The 19,695-nt window shown below is 41.5% G+C and overlaps 1 long non-coding RNA gene across 1 annotated transcript in view; it reads right to left on the bottom strand.

The window, feature by feature from the left end:
• The window catches only part of LOC113891506, an 85,628-nt gene that overhangs the window by 57,212 nt on the left and 8,721 nt on the right, over positions 1 to 19,695 (bottom strand). Inside the window, exon 2 of the long non-coding RNA XR_003510779.1 lies at positions 16,400 to 16,515. This is a non-coding gene — a long non-coding RNA (uncharacterized LOC113891506). The remainder of the gene's footprint in view (positions 1 to 16,399; positions 16,516 to 19,695) is intronic.

Raw genomic sequence — 19,695 nt, 5'->3', positions numbered from 1 at the left:
CTACTTCTAAGACTTTATTGATTCTTTAACACCACAAGGGTTGACATAAACATACAGAAAGCACTGGAAGTAACATGATATCCAGTATGACTTCTAAATAATAAGGGATTAAACTTCCTTAAACTGACTGGAGAGTTCCAAACTGAGTTAGAAACCTTGCATTCCTCTAGTTAACATTCAGTATTAAAGACAGCACACAACCTCATGACTCCAGAAAGAACTATGCTTGCTGTAGGCTACATTTCTATTCCGTGAAAGTCACTGTCCTGATTTTATCAAAGAAAATCAGGGTTAGTCATTTAATACCAAAATATCTAGCCAGCTCATCACTGAATTTGAATTTTAAACAGAGATCATTAAAGACTACTTATAGAAGTCTATAATTTTACAAAATTGGGAACCAATGCCTATAGAATAAGTGATGTGCTTCAGATAATAAAACTACTTAGCGACAAATAAGGCTAAAACTCAGATTTTATGAATCATACTGCAGCGGTCTTTAATCATTATCCTTTCATTTTATCTTCCCCAAAAGCATCCCCTTGATCACTTCTGCTTACGCACACAATTTCCCCTAGGAAATAATTCCTTCCCTTTTCTGTCATGTGGACCAGGCAGAGCTGACGCTCCCTCCAGCATCAAGAGTTGGCATGTGACACAGTTCAGGCCAATCAGAGCCAAAGAACACTCAATTCTAGAACAATGTTTCTCGTTCACACAGAGGTATTATCCCCACTACTAAGGTTGCTGAGAGGATATATTGTTAAGTCTGGAGCTACTGGCAGCCACCTTGCCACCTTAAGGAGCAGGTCTGCCTTAGAATGAAGTCAGCAAAGAAAAGCAGAGAGCACAAGACTGAGCCTTGCTAATAGGGTCTGAGCACCTAATATGGCAGCACCTAAGAACCGTAAGCTCACACTAGTCAGTGAATTCTCATTTTCCTCAAGCCAGTATGAGTGAGACTTCTGTCTCTTGAGATTGAGTTCTAAGTAATATAACTTGCAACTATACCATGCCAGACACAATCAAGGATCAAGTTTTGTAAAAAGGAAAGAAAGTCTATCTAAAACTAATCAGACATTCTCTACTCATTGCACAGATCTCCCTTTCCTTTTCAGTGTAATGCTTGATATAATATAGAGAGTTGAAAATTATATTTGAGGGACTTCCCAGGTCCCCAGTGGTTAAGAATCCACCTGCCAATGCAGAGAATACAGGTTTGATCCACGGCCCAGGAGAAACGCACATGCCTCACAGCATCTAAGCCCGTGAGCTGCAGCTATCGAAGCACCTGTGCCCTAGAACCTGTGCTCTACAAGAGAAGCCACCACAGTGAGAAGCCCTGCTTGCAGGAACTAGAGAAAGCCTGCATGCAGCATTGGAGACCCACTGCAGCCAGAAAGAACAAAATTGTATTCTGTTTTGCCTTAATTTTGAAATAAATTAGTCTGTTTACTTATGGGTGCTGGGCCAACTGGAGTGCAGAGAACAGGAAGCAGTGTCTGTTTCTCCACACCATGGAATTGAAACAAGGAAATTCAAGCTAGAGAATATAATAAGAAACCATTTTTAATGGTTTTTTAAAAAAGATTTTTAAAATCTTCTTACAAAACATTATGTACTTTAAAAAAAAAAAAAAACAATATGTAGAGACAGAGTAGATTAGCCGTTGCTTAGGCCTAGGGGAGATAGAAAATTGAGGGAGGTGATAGCTTAAAGTTGTAGGGTTTCTTTTTGAGGTGAAAAAGATATCTCAAGTTGATTTTGGTTATGGTTACAATACAATTATTAATGCATTAAAAATCACTGAATTATAATAGTTTTAAATGGAAGAATTGTATGTTATCCTACCTATAGGTGCATTGAAAGAAAGCAAAAGTGTTAGTTGCTCAGTCAAATGGACTGTAGTCTGCCAGGCTTCTCTGTCCATGGAATTTTCCAGGGAAACATCCTGGAGTGGGTAGCTTTCTCAACCCAGGGATCGAACCCAGGTCTCCTGCATTGCAGGGAGATTCTTTACTGCTTGTGCCACAGGGAAGCGCATAGGTGTATTATACTTCAGAAAAGTTGTTACCCAAAAAATGAAATAAAAGTTGCAGTCTAAGGATTATACTCTTCATGGACCATATAGCATTTTTTTTCCTTTTAATGTGGCAATAATACTATAAATTTTTATATAGAAAAAAAAAAGAGAATTCAGTCTTAACTCTACCAGAGTTTTTCAAACTTTATTTTGATTAAGGCTTCCCCAATGGCTAGTGGGTAAAGAATCCATCTGCAATGCAGGAGAAATGGGTTCTATTCCTGGATTTGGAAGATCCCTTGGAGAGGGGCATGGCAACCACTCCAGTATTCTTGCCTGAAGAATGCCATGGACAAAGAAGCCTGGATGGCTACAGCCCAGAGGGTTGCAAAGAGTTGGACACAACTGAGCAACTACACACTCACAATACAAACAAACAAGCTGGATTGAGAAAAGGCAGAGGAACCAGAAACCAAATTGCCAACATCCATTGTATCATAGAAAAAGCAAGAGAGTTCCAGAAAAATATCTACTTCTGCTTCACTGACTACACTAAAGCCTTTGACTGTGAGGATAACAACAAACTGTGGAAATTCTTCAAGAGATGGGAATACCAGACCACCTCATCTGCCTCCTGTGAAACCTATATGCAGGTCAAGAAGCAACAGTTAGAACTAAACATGGAACAATGGGCTGGGTCCAAATTGGGAAAGGAGTACATCAGGACTATATATTGTCACCCTGCTTATTGAACTTATATATGAGAAATGCCAGGCTAGATGAAGCTCAAGCTGGAATCAAGATTGCCAGGAGAAATATCAATAACCTCAGATATTCAGATAACACCACACTAAAGAGCCTCTTCATGAAGGTGAAAGAGGAGAGTGAAAAAGTTGGCTTAAAACTCAACATTCAAAAAATGAAGACCATGGCATCCAGTCCCATCACTTCATGGCAAATAAATTGGGAAGCAATGGAAATAGTGACAGACTTTATCTTCTTGGGCTCCAAAATCACTGAGAATGGTGACTGAAGCCATGAAATTAAAAGATGCTTGTTTCTTGGGAGGAAAGCTATGATCAACCTAGATGTGTATTAAAAAGCAGAGATATCACTTTGCCAACAACAGTCCATATAGTCAAAGCTATGGTTTTTTCAAGCAGTCATGTACAGATGTGAGAGTTGGGACCATAAAGAAAGTTGAGTGCTGAGGAATTGATGTTTTTGAATTGTAGTGTTGGAGAAGACTCTTGAGAGTCCTTGGACTTCAAGGAGATCAATCCAAGACCAGTCAATACTAAAGGAAGTCAATCCTGAATATTCTTTGGAATGAATGATGCTGAAGCTGTAGCTTCAATACTTTGGACACCTGATGCAAAGAGCCAACTCTTTGGAAAAGATCCTGAAGCTGGGAAAGATTGAGGGCAGGTAGAGAAGGGGGCGACAGAGGATAAGATGGTTGGATTGCTATGAGTTTGAGCAAACTCCGGGAGATAGTGAAGGACAGGGAAGCCTGGCATGCTACAGTCCATGGGGCTGCAGACTTGGACACAACTAAGCAACTGAACAACAACTGCTGCTGCTGCTGCTAAGTCGCTTCAGTCGTGTCCGACTCTGTGCGACCCCATAGACGCCAGCCCACCAGGCTCTGCCGTCCCTGGGATTCTCCAGGCAAGAACACTGGAGTGAGTTGCCATTGCCTTCTCCATTGTGTGAAAGTGAAAAGTGAAAGTGAAGTCGCTCATTCTCATCCAACTTGTAGCGACTCCATGGACTGCAGCCTACCAGGCTCCTCCATCCGTGGGATTTTCTAGGCAAGAGTACTGGAGTGGCTTGCCATTGCCTTCTCCGCTGAACAACAATATAGACTAAATCATCTCAGGTTCATTGGTAATGCCACGTCTGCAAATTTCTTGCTAAGGTGGTGCTTCTGGCTGTAGGTAGGATGGATAAGATGGTCATATAGGTTAAGCCATGGTGGACTGGCTCAGAAAGCAAAGCAGTGACTCATTCAGATTCTTCTCCTTGGGGCAAAAGACACTGGTTAAGGTCTCCTAGGGTCAAATTTTAGGGGTACAGAGGTAGAACTGGTCTGGGGTCATGAAGGCTTCTGGATAAGTATCCCATATCTCTCATCACATGCTGTAGCTACTGTATATTCTGCAACCACTGAGACAAATGATTGAAGGTTTGGAATGAGTCAATATAAGATAATATCCTCAAACTTAAACTTTATGGTAAATTTCTTTGGCATATTTTTAACCCTAGGCCTGAGAACTAGCCATTTACATAAACTGTAAAAATTTCTAAGAGTGACTCAGAGGAAGGAAAAAGGAAGAGGACCCAGCCACCAAAGTTTATGTTATGATGAAATTCAGGGATGAACTTGGACATGATCCACCAATGGGCTTCAGTGGTCTATAAATTGGTTGTTTTGAGACACTGACCAAGTAATCCTTTTATTATACATTACAGGTAGGAATAATGATGTCTAAAGGTAGGATGCCAGCCCAATGTCACAAGTAACCTAGCAGTCACAAGCAAAAGAGAGGTGGTCAAATATTATGTGAACTTCCTATAACCATGGCTTAATCAATCATCCAAGTCTTAGATGATTCTTTGTGAAGGCTGCATGGAAAGTGTTTGGCCATGCCTGTCTACCTGGCACTTAATCTAATGAAAAGGATGGTTTTAAACACTGTTTGGAAAATATTTTGAGAAGAATTGTCAAATTCTGGTGCTCTAGAGAATTACTGAATCCAAGATACGATCATTTGTTGAAATGGAGCTCTGAATGGCCTCTGTGTGTAGACCCAGACAGTCAGAGACTCTACAAATTGAAAGTTAAAAAGGTAATAATCTTAAACCAAGGGAGGATGGCTCACCTCCCCAAACCTCAAAGAATAAAGTGCAAAGAAAAAACTTGAGTTAGACCTATGAAAAATGAAAAGTGAATTTTCATATGGGTTGGAAAAGAATCTCACATGGAAGGATGTACCACATCTAAGAAAGAAGAGCAAACCTCCTTCCAAGCCCTTTCCTCAGCTCCTCTCGGGTCCTAGCTGACTGCATCTTCCTTTCCTTTATGACATCAAGTTTCCGGCCTTTTCTCCAACACTAACAATCTCCACTTTTTGTTCTGCAGTGGCAACAACCCAGCTTGCTACCTGGGAGGAAAAGAGATCTTAATAATCCTTAAAGTAAATACTGCTAATACAAAAGGATTATTAAAATAAATCTACTCTGTGTTCTGTTGACCTTCACAAAGTTTCCTAAAAGAAAATATTTTTTCTCTGGATAAAAGGAACCCTGATAGACCAATGGTAGCTATGTAATGAGTGGAAATTAGAACTGTTAGAACTGAAATCTTGGTCCTCACGGTTTTACCTCTAAATGGAGAGCAAAATATTAACCTTCAGAAATGATGAAAAATCACCAATTATGAAACATCTAAGCACTGGTCATCTGAGTGCTTGGCCATCAGAAAAGTCTCTTGGAGGGGTTTATGTTGGCAAGGGGTCTATAACTTTAATTTCACTCACAACTATTTACTAATATTTCTGTATGACATTGTGATGCCTAGAGTGAATTTTAATGAAGTGTGAAGAGTCTTAAACATGTTTCCTGGACTGCAGTCTACTGTGTAGCATTAACAATGAAGATAATAAGGCTAGGTACAGCTAGTTGGACTAGCTTAAGCTTAACACAGATGGGCTGTATTAAGCTTCATCTGAAGAACTTAGCAATAGCATTAAACAATCTCCATTCTGATCAGTAAGTACATTTCCCAAAAAAAATGGAGATTCATTTTTACCTTATAAGACAGAGGCCCTGGCTATACACTGTTATATTTGAATCTTGCAGTAGTTTTCATCCCAAGTTACTGAAACAATGTAAGAGGCTTTTTACTGAGGGGTAAAAACTTCAAATAGTTCCACATGTCATAATACAGTTATAGTCCATACAGCCATAATCCAGTCATAACTAACTGGAGTCTCAGACACTGGGAAGCAAACACAAGGACCCAAAGTGAAGAAATGCTATAGTCCGAATTTGTGTCTCCTCAGATTCTTATGTTGAAACATAATCCCCAGTGTGATGGTTTTAGGAGGGAGCAATTTGGGAGGTGATTAGGTCTTGAAGTTAGGTTTCTCTTGAATGGGATTAGTGCCCAAATAAGAGATACCAAAGTGCTCCTTTGTCCCTTCTGCCACGTGAGGACACAGGGGTAAAAAACAGCTGTCTACAAACTAGTCCCTCATGAGACATGATTCTGCCAGTGACTTCATCTGGGACTTCCCAGGCTCCAAAACTGACAGAAACAGATTTCTGTTGTTACAAATCACCCACTCTATGGTATTTTTGTTTGGGCTGCCCAAAGGGACAAAGATAAGAACCTACACTCAAGGTAGTGGATTTACTGGTTAAGGTGAATTCGATAATACAGCAGGGTTACCTACTTCCCTTCCTCTCCAAACACAGGCCTTGACTGTGATTTACAGACTCACCGGCAGTAAGACAACCAAGGGGATAACTAAGGCCCTGCACCGAGACTACAAGGTACCAAGGGTAGTTTCCTGACCATAAAGTTATCACCGCCGAAGGGAGAGAAACGAGTCGATGGAAGATGGCATTGTGCAAATATGCAAAATGTGAAAATGTGCAGGATGTACAAAATGCAGCAGCATCTGTTAAGCTCAGGAAATAAGGGATGGGAATCTGGTCCCATTATATCACGGCAAATAGAAGGGGAAAAAGTGGAAGCAGTGACAGATTTTATTTTCTTGGGCTCCAAAATCACTGGTGACTGCAGCCATTAAATTAAAAGATGCTTGCTCCTTGGAAGCTATGACAAACCTAGGCAGCATATTAAAAAGAAAAAACATCACTTTGCTGACAAAGCCCCATATAATCAGAGCTATGGTTTATCCAGTAGTTATATATGGATATGAGAGTTGGACCACAAAGAAGGCTGAGAGCCAAAGAATTGATGCTTTTGAATTGTGGTACTGGAGAATACTCTTGAGTGTCCCTGGACTGCAAGGAGATCAAACCAGTCAATCCTAAAGGAAATCAACCCTGAATATTCATTGGAAGGACTAATTCTAAAGCTGAAGCTCCAACAGTTTGGCCACCTGATGCAAAAAGCTGACTCACTGGAAAAGACCCTGATGCTGGGAAAGACTGAATGTAAAAGGAGAAAGAGGGCGGCAGAGGATGAGATGGTTAGTTGGCATCACTGACTCAGTAGACACAAATCTGAGCAAACTCCAGGAGACAGTGAAGGACAGGAAGCCTGGCATGCTGCAGTCCAAGGGGTCACAAAGAGTTGGATACAACTTAGTGACTGAACAACAACAGCAAGTGGAAGAGATCCCCAAAAGCTTGTGGGGTGTATGAACAACAATTTACCCAACTGTGCTGAAATTGGGCATGAGACAGTAGATTTAAAGAGTGAGCAGCTGATTATCAGTCTAGGAATGAGTGGTCACCATTTGGCCCAGCTCAAGGTCCTGAATTAGAAGACTGCAAATGGGGAGAAGGGTCAGCACCCATTACTATTTTAGATACCAAAGATAACAACCCAGCCACAACTCTCTGCATTCCATGAGTCCCAACCCAAAGCCATCTCCACAAATACTTTCTTGATCTACCCACTTGCCCTATTATCTCCCACCCACGTGGCTCTGTACCTCTTCTGTAATCCCATAGACTTGACTTGTGCCTCTCCTAGGCCACCTTCATAGTCTCCCTTGTTCAATGTTACACATTCCTTGAGGGCAGAAAACCATCTGTATGTCTCCCTCTGTGCTTTATACACAGGAAATGCTTAATAAATATGTATATATACACACATACATATAAAATATGTATATATATATATGTAAGTAAATATGTGTGTACATATATATAAAAATATGTGTGTGTGTGTGTGCACATGTGCTCCATCATGTGCAACTCTTTTTGACCCCTTGGACTGTAGCAGGCCAGGCTCCTCTGTCCATGGAATTTTTCAGTCAAGAATACAGGAGTGGGTTGCCATTTTCTCCTCCAAGGGATCTTCCCGATTCAGGGATCGAACCCACATCCCCTACAACTGCATTGGCAAGCAGGTTCTTTACCACTGAGTCACCTGTAAAGATATATATATATATATATATATATATATATATATATATATATATTTAATTAAATGAAGGATGAAAAGTGAAAGTGAAGTCACTCAGGCGTGTCGGACTCTTTGCAACCCCATGGACCGTAGCCTACCAGGCTCCTCCGTCCATGGGATTTTCCAGGCAAGAATACTGGAGTGGGTTGTCATTTCATTCTCCAGGGGATCTTCCCAACCCAGGGATCAAACCCAGGTCTCCCACATTGTAGGCAGACGCCTTACCATCTGAGCTACAGAGCTCTCTTTTTCTCCTTTGATAACTTACTAATAACTTAAGAAGTCTAAACATGAAGCAGCCTTGGAACCAGAGGTGGTATTAACAGAAAAGGGATCACTCACAAGATCATCTTTCTTTGTTCTACTACATCCCTCCAGAGGAAAGTACATTTATGTCTTGTTAGTTCCACTACCCAGCACAGTCCATTACATTTCCATTCTCAATGACACCTTACTTGGCACAAAATCATTTATCTTCCCCCAGTTTCTGCTATTCTAAACCTTCAGCACACAAGTCCCTTCCCCAACTCTGTTCGCTCCTCTTTTCTCATTTTAGCCAGTTTAAACCATAAAGCTCCACACTTCAAAGAAAAAAATGAGGCTGCCAGATGAAAATTCCCTTATCTTCCTGTTATCTTTTCTCAACATCCCAATACAGCCACAGCTGTACCAACACTTCACCATGAAAATGCACCGCCCAGGTTCCCCACTGCAGCAAGCAGGATCCCTGAGGACTCCAGCTGCTGCCCCTGGGGGTCCATGCTTGCACTGCTTTGAGGTCACAATGCCCACATGCTGCCTCTCAGGCAGGGAGTAAACTAAGAGATACTAACCGGCGGGTTCCTATGAGACACAGAACTTCAACTAGCAACTCTGGCACTCCATAGGCTTGCCCAAAGCTTCCTTGGAATTGTGTTAGAGATGAGACACTTCCTACCTAATCCTCCTTCCTTTCACAGGTGTCAGATCACCAAGGTCTGAAAGCTCTCCCCACCTCCACTCGCTCCTCCTTATCCTTCATAAATAAGTGTCTTCCCCAGTGGATCTTACATACCCAATCACATCTTGCTGTCTGATTCTTGGAGAACCCGAACTAACATACTTCTTATCACAAAATAAGGTTTTCCCTCTCACCCATATGACTGCCCAGAACCTAGCTCCTTTCCATGACCTGCTTGGTCTCCTTGATATTCCTTCATTGCTGTTCTTGCCCTTAATCCCACATGTAAGCCAAGAAAAAAAAAAAAAAACCCTCATTTAAAAAAAAAAAAAAAAGAACCACCTCTAGCAACTGACATCTCTTCCCATGTCTTTTCATCCAGCTTTTTTCTCCCCTAATTGTGTGCTCTGTGTTCATTCTATTAATGAAATTGCTATTTCCCAAATTGCCTATGATCTAACTCCCAAAACCAATGGGCAGTCTTTAAGCCTTAAATTACTACATTTCCATGGTGTACTTGTCACTACTGGTAATCCCTCTACCTCCTCCTCCTCCCCCACCACTGCCACCACAAAAACACTTTCTCCTTCCAGGGTCCCCCCAAAACACCAAGTTCTTTCGGTCTTCCTTCTACTGTAGTGGTTGCTTCTCAGCTTCCCTTGCTGGAATCTCTATTGATTCAACTCAAAAGTTCAAGCACAACCTCCCTTTGCACTTGCTCTTCTACTCACTATAATTTTCCTGAAGAATCTTATTCAACTCCCATGGTGTTAACAACCAATATACTTAAAATTACTTACTTAAAATTTTTACCAAAAATTTTAAGCAGAGAAGGTGATGGCACCCCGCTCCAGTACTCTTGCCTGGAAAATCCCATGAGCGGAGGAGCCTTGTAGGCCTCAGTCCAGAGGGTCCTGAAGAGTCGGACATGACTGAGCAACTTCACTTTCACTTTTCACTTTTGCGCATTGGAGAAGGAAATGGCAATCCACTCCAGTGTTCTTGCTTGGAGAATCCCAGGGACGGAGGAGCCTGGTGGGCTGCCGTCTATGGGGCCACACAGAGTCGGACACGACTGAAGTGACTTAGCAGCAGCAGCAGCAACCTCAAAGATCTTGCTCTTCCACAGTGTTCCAAGACTGGCTATAAAAGGATTATGACCCTTTGGTTGATGATCCAATCTCTGGCTTAGGTTTAATTGCAGTTGACCACCACCATGCCCTCTTCATCTCTCACTTTCTCATTCATGCACAAAATTGTAGAAGGAACATGGGAACTACTTCCTTACTTCAGTTCAGTTCAGTCATTCAGTCATGTTCGACTCTTTGCAACCCCATGGATTGCAGCATGCCAGGCCTCCCTGTCTATCACCAACTCCTGGAGTTTACTCAAACTCATGTCCATTGAGTCGGTGATGCCATCCAACCATCTCATCCTCTGTCATCCCCTTCTCCTCCTGCCTTCAATCTTTTCAAATGAGTTAGTCAAATGAGTCAAATGAATCAGGGTCTTTTCAAATGAGTCAGTTCTTCACTTCAGGTAGCCAAAGTATTAGAGTTTCAGCTTCAGCATCAGTCCTTCCAATGAATATTCAGGGCTGATTTCCTTTAGGATGGACTGGTTGGATCTCCTTGCAGTCCAAGGGACTCTCAAGAGTCTTCTCCAACACCACAGTTCAAAAGCATCAATTCTTTGGTGCTCAGCTTTCTTTATAGTCCAACTCTCACATCCATACATGACTACTGGATATTTACCTAGGTCAGCTCTGTTGACAAATCTGCATCTTCACATTAAGATATTTTGGCTTCATAGTGGCTTGAGGCTAAGGCTACTACAAGATTATAGATAGGCATCATCCTCTCCAAATTCATCCCTATGTAAACACTGTAACTTTACTTTCTTCCTTTGTTTATACAAATCTAGTCATTTCAGGATTTTTTAGGAGTGGAATTTTTTTCAATGTTATTGAGGAATAATTTATGTAAAATAAACTGCATTCATTTAAAGTAAAATTCCACAAATTTTAACAGTTGTATATACTCATGAAACCAGCACTATAATTAAGATACAAACATTTCCATCACCATATAATGGGTTTTTAAAAAATCATTTTAGAATGTTACATAGCACTATGCTTTCTATTTACATATTATTTCTACAGGCCAGTCTACCACTTGAAAAAATGTACTGTGAACATTTTTCTAAGTCAGAAAATACAGATCCAATACTTTCTTTTTAATAGCTTCACAGACGTCCATCTTATATATGTACCATAATTTATTCACATATTTTCCTATTGATGGGCTTTATTCAGACTGTTCCAGGGTTTCCTCTCCTCCCCTTCTGTATTTTATCCTGTATTTTATCTCTTACTGTATGTGCCAAAATCATTACTAATATGTGATTTCTCTTTCCTTAAATGAAATTTGGGGTTTGAGTCATGGGTATATTTTCCCCCACATTTACTTTCTTGGGTTGCGTACAAGGAAAGAATTATCATTCAATTGTTCATTTAATCATTTAGTCCACAATATTACCGGCAATCAGAAGAGATCTGTATTTCATGAGCAAGGAAGAGAGCTCTTGATTCACTAAGAAAACAGACAATTTTGTGAAGCTAGCCATTTATCTGTCAAAGTGAACCACAGTGAGAAACTACTATGTACCTTCAATTATTTTCATTTATGTTTTAAAAAAGTTTTCTTTTTTTGTATTGGGTATAAGGTTGATCCATATTTTATTATATTTCAATTAGCTTTTGACAAAACTAAGTATATGAAAATATAATCAAGAGAATTAGAAAAATGAGATTAGAATGCATAGTCAACCCAGATTTTTTTAATGAGAAAAAGTCAGGAATTGAGAAAACAATGAAGGAGACTTTTTTCTTAAAATTTTTTCCCAATGTAATCAAGGACACAGTAAAAATCTTCATACTCTGTATTTGAGTATTACCAATGATGTTTCTGCAGGACAGATTCCTGGAAATGGTTTGGTTGTGTGAAAGACATAGGTGTTTTAGAATTATGAGTTACAATGCTTTAAAGGGGGACATCCTCTAAATGAATTTATCTCAGAAACTGGTCACTCCTTCTTACATTGAGGAATGCTGCTGTGCCTTGCAATGCAGTGACTCCAAGGGCTCAGGGACAGGATCCTGGTCCTGGAGGCAGTCGCAGAGCCTCGAGCCCCCTCTAGTGCTCTGAGGAAGCTCAGGGAACTAAGACAGGACCCACAGGGCCGGCCTGCCGCTGCCCTGCCTCCTCCCCCTTGAGCCCTAGGGTGTATCTGCTGGCTTTCTAGGCTGCATCTTCCAGCTTCCAGCTGTCTTGTCTATCCTTCAACACACCAGACTTAGAGCCTTCCAATGTCTGATCCCTCAAGATTTTTAGAAGGCTGGCCACTTCAGCTTATTCACATAAGAGCTTAAGACATAAAATCCTCAGGGAGGCCTTCCCTGGCTACTAGTTGCCCAACAGAATTACCTTCCTTCACACCCCTCCTCTCCTTCAGGTCAAGATTATCTCACAGAATTTTCACTACCTGAATCCCATTGGCTTTGTAGTCAAAAATCCACCTGCTTTTCCCACCCATTACTGACACAATAGCTAAGGGGTTTCCCTATCAAATCCAAATCTCAGACTGCTTCTAGCACAACTGCTTTTAGTTGTGCTCTGTATGTGCTTAGTCATGTCCCACTGTTTGAGATCCCATGAACTGTAGCCCACCAGGTTCCTCTGTCCATGGAATTTCCTGGCAAGAATACTGGAGTGAGCTCACATTTCCTCCTCCAGGGCACTTTCCTGAGCCAGGGTTGGAACCCACATCTCCTGTGTCTCCTGCACTGCCGGTAGAATCTTTTATGTTCTGCGCAATAGTATTTTTTTTTCTTTTTTTAAAAACTTTGGCTGTATAGCACAGCCTGCCGGATTTTAACTCCCCAACCAGGGATCAAACCCATGGCCCAGTCTTAAACACTGCACCACCAGGGAAGTCCCTAGAGTTATAGTATCTTATGGTCATTTACTGGGCTCTATCGCAGCTCCAGGCTATGGCTCCATTCTTTCTGTTCTTTCCTGAATGACTCCCAGAGGCCACAGTGCCTCCTGCTGTTCCTAAATGTACCAGGAACTTCCTTTACCTCCAGTTCCTCCCACTAGAACACTGAATTAAGACATTCATGAGACTCATACCCTGGCTTCCTTCAGGCTCAGATCAAAAGGACACCCCACACCACTTTTTTTTGCTCTGCCTTTTATTTCTTCATGGAATTTATCGCTAGCTATAATGATTTTGCTTACTTATTATGCATTGTCTCTCTACCAGTAGAAGGTAAGTCCTAGGAGGGCATGGATTTTTATTCTCGTTTCCCTTTTGTCATCCTCAGAGGCCAGCACGTAGTCACTTCCCAATATATACTGCCTGTGAGCACAGTGAAATTACAGTTGTATCTCTCTCCCTCAACTATAACATAAGCTTCTTGGAAACAGGGATACCATGTCTCTGGTTTATCATTGTCTCCCTAGCGTCCATTTCTGTCCATGGCATCTGACAGATTCTAAGCATTTATTAAAAGAATATAACTGACACTTACAGAGCTTGGGATGTAACAGTGATCATTTCTGTCTAGGTATTTATCTGAACAACATTTAGTTTAAAGGGATTTAGAATATTTAGAAGAATATCTTCAAGATTACCTGTACAAAGTTATGTCCGCCCAAAGTCTACATCCATGTGAGTGAACAAACACGTGAATATGACCTTATCTGGAAAGAGTATCTTGGCAGGAGAGATCACCTCAAGTTGAGGATGAAGGTGGTGGTACTTAATCCAGTGCCTGGTGCCCTTATAAGAGGGAAATTCCCACACACAAAGATACAGAAGGAGAACGCCATGTGATAACAGTGGCAGAGACTAGAGTGATGCATTTACAAGCCAAGGAACACCCAGGATTGCCGGCGCCTACCAGAAGCTAGGAAGAGGCCAGGAATGATCCCCCCCAGAGCCTTCAGAGAGAGCATGGCCCTGCCAACAACTTGATTTTGGACTTTTAGCATTCTAGAACTGTGACAGAGTAAGTTTCAGTTGTTTGTTCTACTCAGTCTGTTACTTTGTTTTAGCATTCCCAGGAAACTTATAATACATGATCTCTCTTTTTAAAAATCCTGTTAATCAAAAGATACAATGGTATCAATATTAAAAATTTTTGAGAAGAATTTGATAGTGATCTAGAAGCTCTTTCATTTTGAGTGTTGGAGATTCTATTAAAGACAAGATTGTTCAAGGTGGAAACTAATGGCAAATTGGCTTGGCCTGCTAAACATTTGCCTGAAGAAATGAGAAGCTATTTCCCCATGCCAGGGGATAGGTGCTCAGTGTAACACCTGGTGAGGGGATCAAGCACACACTGCTATTAGCTTTACTGACAGAAAGCCAAGAACATAGAAGTAGTTGAGTCAGATGAATATACCCTGAGACACACTCTAGAAAAGCCAAAATTTATGTAGCATGTAACACACCTAGACAGGCACACACTCATTAAACAGCAGCATTATGTAAGGAATGATGCTTGCTTGGCCTACACTCATTATAAAACAATCTTAACTGAAATAAACAGTTAAGGTTATAGATATATATCACTAACAATACTGAAGGAGTTCCATAACCCAAGGCATGAAAAAAAAAAAACATTGAGAAAAATAAACTTATCTTATGGAAAAATAATTTTGTACATGTAGAGAAAAACATCAGGAGGTCTGCCCCTACCTCCCTCTATCCCTGCAAATATACGAGGCTTGATTAGGAGAGAAAGTTGAGGCCAGTTGGGATGGAGAAGGCTGGATCCTAAGAGAGAGCCGACATAATGCTGAGATCTCATAGGATACTTCAAGGTATTTTGTGATACTGCAGAGGATGAGGAAGGGAAAAACAATTTCTTGTCTCTCCTGGGAAGAGAGCAAGTTTTACTCCTTGCTGGGAATTTCTGCTCAAGCATATGAGAAAGGAAAAAGTGGAAATGGCCACACTACCTCTTATAGAAGCTTGATTCTCTTGTGTTGAATAATATGAAATTTTTCTTTTTGAGGGGAGCAAAAGTGGTTAATATCAGCAATATCATAAGGTTCATTAAATGCATTCCACCTAGATTTCTTGGGGAGCTAGCTTTCTTCTCTGATCCTTTTGGTGCAAGGAGTAAGTTTCATATTGAGTTTCAAAGTGAAGACTTTCCCAGGGTGCATCACATTATTAAACAAGTCCCCTGATGCAGAGCCTGGGCATTTAACTCTTCCATCTTTCCATGACACATGAACAAAACTCAATAATTTCCTTAATTTCAGGAAAAAGCCTGCTTCATTCAAACCTAGAAGATGGCATTTCTTTATATTTTTCCCTCTGATTTATATATCATTTAAAAAAAAACAAAAAAAAAACAAATTGTGAGTGCATGGTTGCTGCTGCTGCTAAGTCGCTTCAGTTGTGTCCGACTCTGTGCGACCCCATAGACAGCAGCCCACCAGGCTCCCCCGTCCCTGGGATTCTCCAGGCAAGAACACTGGAGTGGGTTGACATTTCCTTCTCCAATGCAGGAAAGTGAAAAGTGAAAGTGAAGTCGCTCAGTCGTGTCTGACACTTAACGACCCCATGGACTGTATGTAGCCCACCAGGCTCCTCCATCCATGGGATTTTCCAGGCAAGAGTACTGGAGTGGGGTGCCATTGCCTTCTCCGGTGAGTGCATGGTAGTATTTAAATTAAAACAACACTTTATGTTTTAAAAGTACAAGAAAATAGACTCTTTATTCTCTCCAAGTTCCCCTCTAACTAAAAGAGGGGCTGCACTTCAAAGACAGATAACCTAGGGACAGGTGAGGGTCTCATGCGTGCCATTGGCCATGTTAGCCTAATGCAGTGATGCACAGTTGCGCTGGCAAGCACTGTTCATTAGAGGAAATAAAACTAGTCACTGAAATAAGGCTTTTTAAAATGATTTTTGTTTTCAGAGCAAAGAAGCTTGAAAGCAATAACCCGTTTGTCCTGAGGGAAATAGCAGACAACTTCCTAGGCTCTGAGAGGATGTACTAAACAGCATGGAAATCATAAGGTAAATACCATCTGAGATGTACCTGCAGGAGAGTTACTTACATCACATTAAGAACATTCTGCCAACCCCTCAGCTTGGTGTCAGTTAGACCCTGAGGCAGCACTTGACATGGCTACTTTAAAGAAAAACCCATCCACTACGAAAGACAATGCACAGGGCAACCTACCTTCTCCCTGCCGCTTCCTGGAGGCAAAGATCTCACTGGATCCAGGAAATACTGTTTCGGGAAGTTTGTCACACATTCCTTCAGGGCCTCTCATGTTTGCCATGGGTTCTTATAACCTAGACAACAAGAGCCATGAAAAGAAAATTTGGTGGGAGCTGATGAGATAATTTAGTAGAAGTTCTTCCAACAAATGGGATGTGTGTTCAAATAAAAAGAACCAAGCCCTTTAAAAACTAAACAAACAGCAATATGAAAGGTAGGATCAGCAGCAGAACTACAAAAGTTTTTAAAAGAATGCTGAGAAGATAAAATATAAAGCCAGCTGGCTGTGTTGACCTGTCTTGCCTCAAGGGTTTTCTTTCTTCTTGATTTACTATAAGAATTGTTCTAACCCTTTCCAGCTTCAGGAAGAGAAGTAAAATGTATGTCTTCTCTGCAGCTGTATTCAAGATTTATGTAGAGCATGTTATGGAAATATTGGCTTTTTTCTTTACCTTAATAGAAAATTGTAATAAAAGATTTGATTTTAATAAACATTAAAAATAATCCATCCTCCAAAACATATGCAGAAAATATAAATGAAAGCCCTAAATGCCTTTTAAACTGAAATGAATTTTCATTATTTTTTAAAAAAGACTTCAGGTTTCTTGAAGGATGAAAAGTTAAGAGTATTTATTACAGTTCCATTAATCTTTGCACGAGAAAGTAAAAAGTAAGTGTCAGTCATTCAGTCATGTTCTACTCTTTGTGACCCCATAGACTGTAGCCTGCCAGGCCCCTCTGTGCATTGAATTCTCCAGGCGAGAATATTAGAGTGGGTAGCCATGCCATTATCCAGGGGATCTTCCTAACTCAGGGGTCAAACCCAGGTCTCCTGCCTTCCAGACAGATTCTTTACCATCTAAGCCAGCAGGGAAGCACTTTCAAGAGTAAGGTCCTGCAAAAATTAGCAATGATCACTGATACCAAAGGAATTGAGCACTGACCATACCTGTTATCAACAGATTTTTCTTAAAAATTTGTAAAGACCCTCATAATATTTTCATTTTATCAAGTCCTAAACCTTTTCAGTATCAATGAACTGAAAACTCTGATGAATATATTTTTATTTCCTGGCTTCGGTTAGCTTTGTGAGGTGCTGCTGGTTAAATCACTTACAGAGTTAATGACATCAGATTGAATTTGAACCAGCATTGCGTCACTCCAAAGGAAAACAACACCCAATCTCCTTTCCACTTACTTTAGCAGAGCCCTGGTTGTGAAAGTGATTGTTTACATCCACAGGTAAGTGGAGTTGACTTAGAATAACTGACTAAAAAAACAACATGAGTTCATGTCATCCATGTCATCTTTGTAACTGAAGAAAAGCATTTGGACTTTCGTCTTAGACTCGCTATTCACTTGTTTTGATAACACTGATGATTGGGTCTGAGTAAACATTACCCAGCCATGTGTGCGTGTTCAGTCATGTCCAACTCCATGTGACCCTATGGACTGTGGCCCACCAGGCTCTTCTGTCCATGGGATTTCCCAGGCAAGCATACTGGAGGGGGTTGCCATTTCCTACTCCAGGGGATCTTCCTGACCCAGGGGGTGAATCCATATATCCTGTATCTTCTGCACTGCAGGTGCATTCTTTACCAATGAGCCATTGAGGAAACCTAAGCCAACACCAGATATAATGAAAACCCTGTTGGAGGTAAAAACTTACCTCTGCACAGAGGCATGGGCCAGAGAAACCTTTAGGATTGCCTGGAACTCTCTGTATATACAGCCGTAAAATCTTTACTACAAAGTGTGAGAGGTTGGTATCTAAACTGTCTGTTCTCTATAAAGTGAAAATCCCGGATGGCTTTCACTTATTCAACCTTGATCCTTGGGAGGAAATTAGAACTGAGTGCAGCAACTAGGGAATCCATTGTTAAGGTCATCACACAGCATCTATTTGAACACTGTGAAACTTATTTGCCATAGAATCACAGCTGCCACAGAGCGGCAGCTGCCTGGTGCTGGAGTGGCGACTGTGTGGTGCTGGAGCGACTGTGAAGAGATACCCCATGTCCAAGGGCAAAGAAGAAGCCCCAGCAAGATGGTAGGAGGGGCGAAATCATGTTTAGAATCAAACCCCATACCCGCCAGAGATGCTCGGAGGGCTCAAACAAACCTTGTGCGCACCAGGACCCAGAGACCCCACAGAGACTGAGCCAGAACTGTGTTTGAGTGTCTCCTGTGGAGGTATGGGTCAGCAGTGGCCTGTTGCAGGGGCAGGGGCTCTGGGGCAGCAGACCTGGGTATGGCTTAAGCCCTCTTGGAGGAGGTCGCCATTAACCCCACCATAGAGCCGCCAGAACTTACACAGGACTGGGAAATAGACTCTTGGAGGGCACAAGCAAAACAAGGACCCAGGAGAAAGGAGCAGTGACCCCATAAGAGACTGACCCAGACTTGCCCATGAGTGTCCATAGTCTCTGGCAGAGGCCTGGGTCGGCAGTGTCCTGCGGCAGCGTTGGGGCACTGAGTGTAGAAGTGCATGTATGGAACCTTTTGAAGGAAATCCCAATTATTTTCATTACCTCCACCATAGTTTGGCCCCAGGTAAATAACAGGGAGGGAACACGGTCCCACCCATCAACAGAAAACTGGATTAAAGATTTACTGAACATGGCCCCACCCATCAGAACAAGATTGCCCCCTCAGCCAGTCTCTCCCATCAGGAAGCTTCCATAAGCTTCTTATCCTTCTCCATCAGAGGGCAGACTGAAAACCATAATCACAGAAAACTAAGCAATCTGATCATATGGACCACAGCCTTGTTTAATTCAATGAAACTAAGAGCCATGCCATGTAGGGCCACCCAAGATGGGTCATGGTGTCGAGTTCTGACAAAATGTGGTCCACTGGAGAATGCAATGGCAAACCACTTCAGTATTCTTGCCTTGAGAACCCCATGAACATTATGAAAAGGCAAATAGATAGGACACTGAAAGATGAACTTCCCAGGTTGGTAGGTGCCCAATATGCTACTGGAGATCAGTGGAGAAACAACTCCCGAAAGAATGAAGAGACAGAGTCAAAGCAAAAACAACACCCAGTTGTGGATGTGAATGGTGAGGGAAGTAAAGTCTGATGCTGAAAAGAGCAATATTGCATAGGAACCTGGAATGTTAGGTCCATGAATCAAGGCAAATTGGAAGTGGTCAAACAGGAGATGGCAAGAGTGAACATCAACATTTTAGCAATCAACGAACTAAAATGGACTGGAATAGATGAATTTAACTCAGATGACCATTATATCT

This window comes from Bos indicus x Bos taurus, chromosome 4, assembly GCF_003369695.1.
Source record: "Bos indicus x Bos taurus breed Angus x Brahman F1 hybrid chromosome 4, Bos_hybrid_MaternalHap_v2.0, whole genome shotgun sequence".
NCBI lineage: Eukaryota > Metazoa > Chordata > Mammalia > Artiodactyla > Bovidae > Bos > Bos indicus x Bos taurus.
The sequence above is the reverse complement of the archived record's forward strand: the minus strand, read 5'-3'. Positions and strand labels throughout refer to the sequence as shown.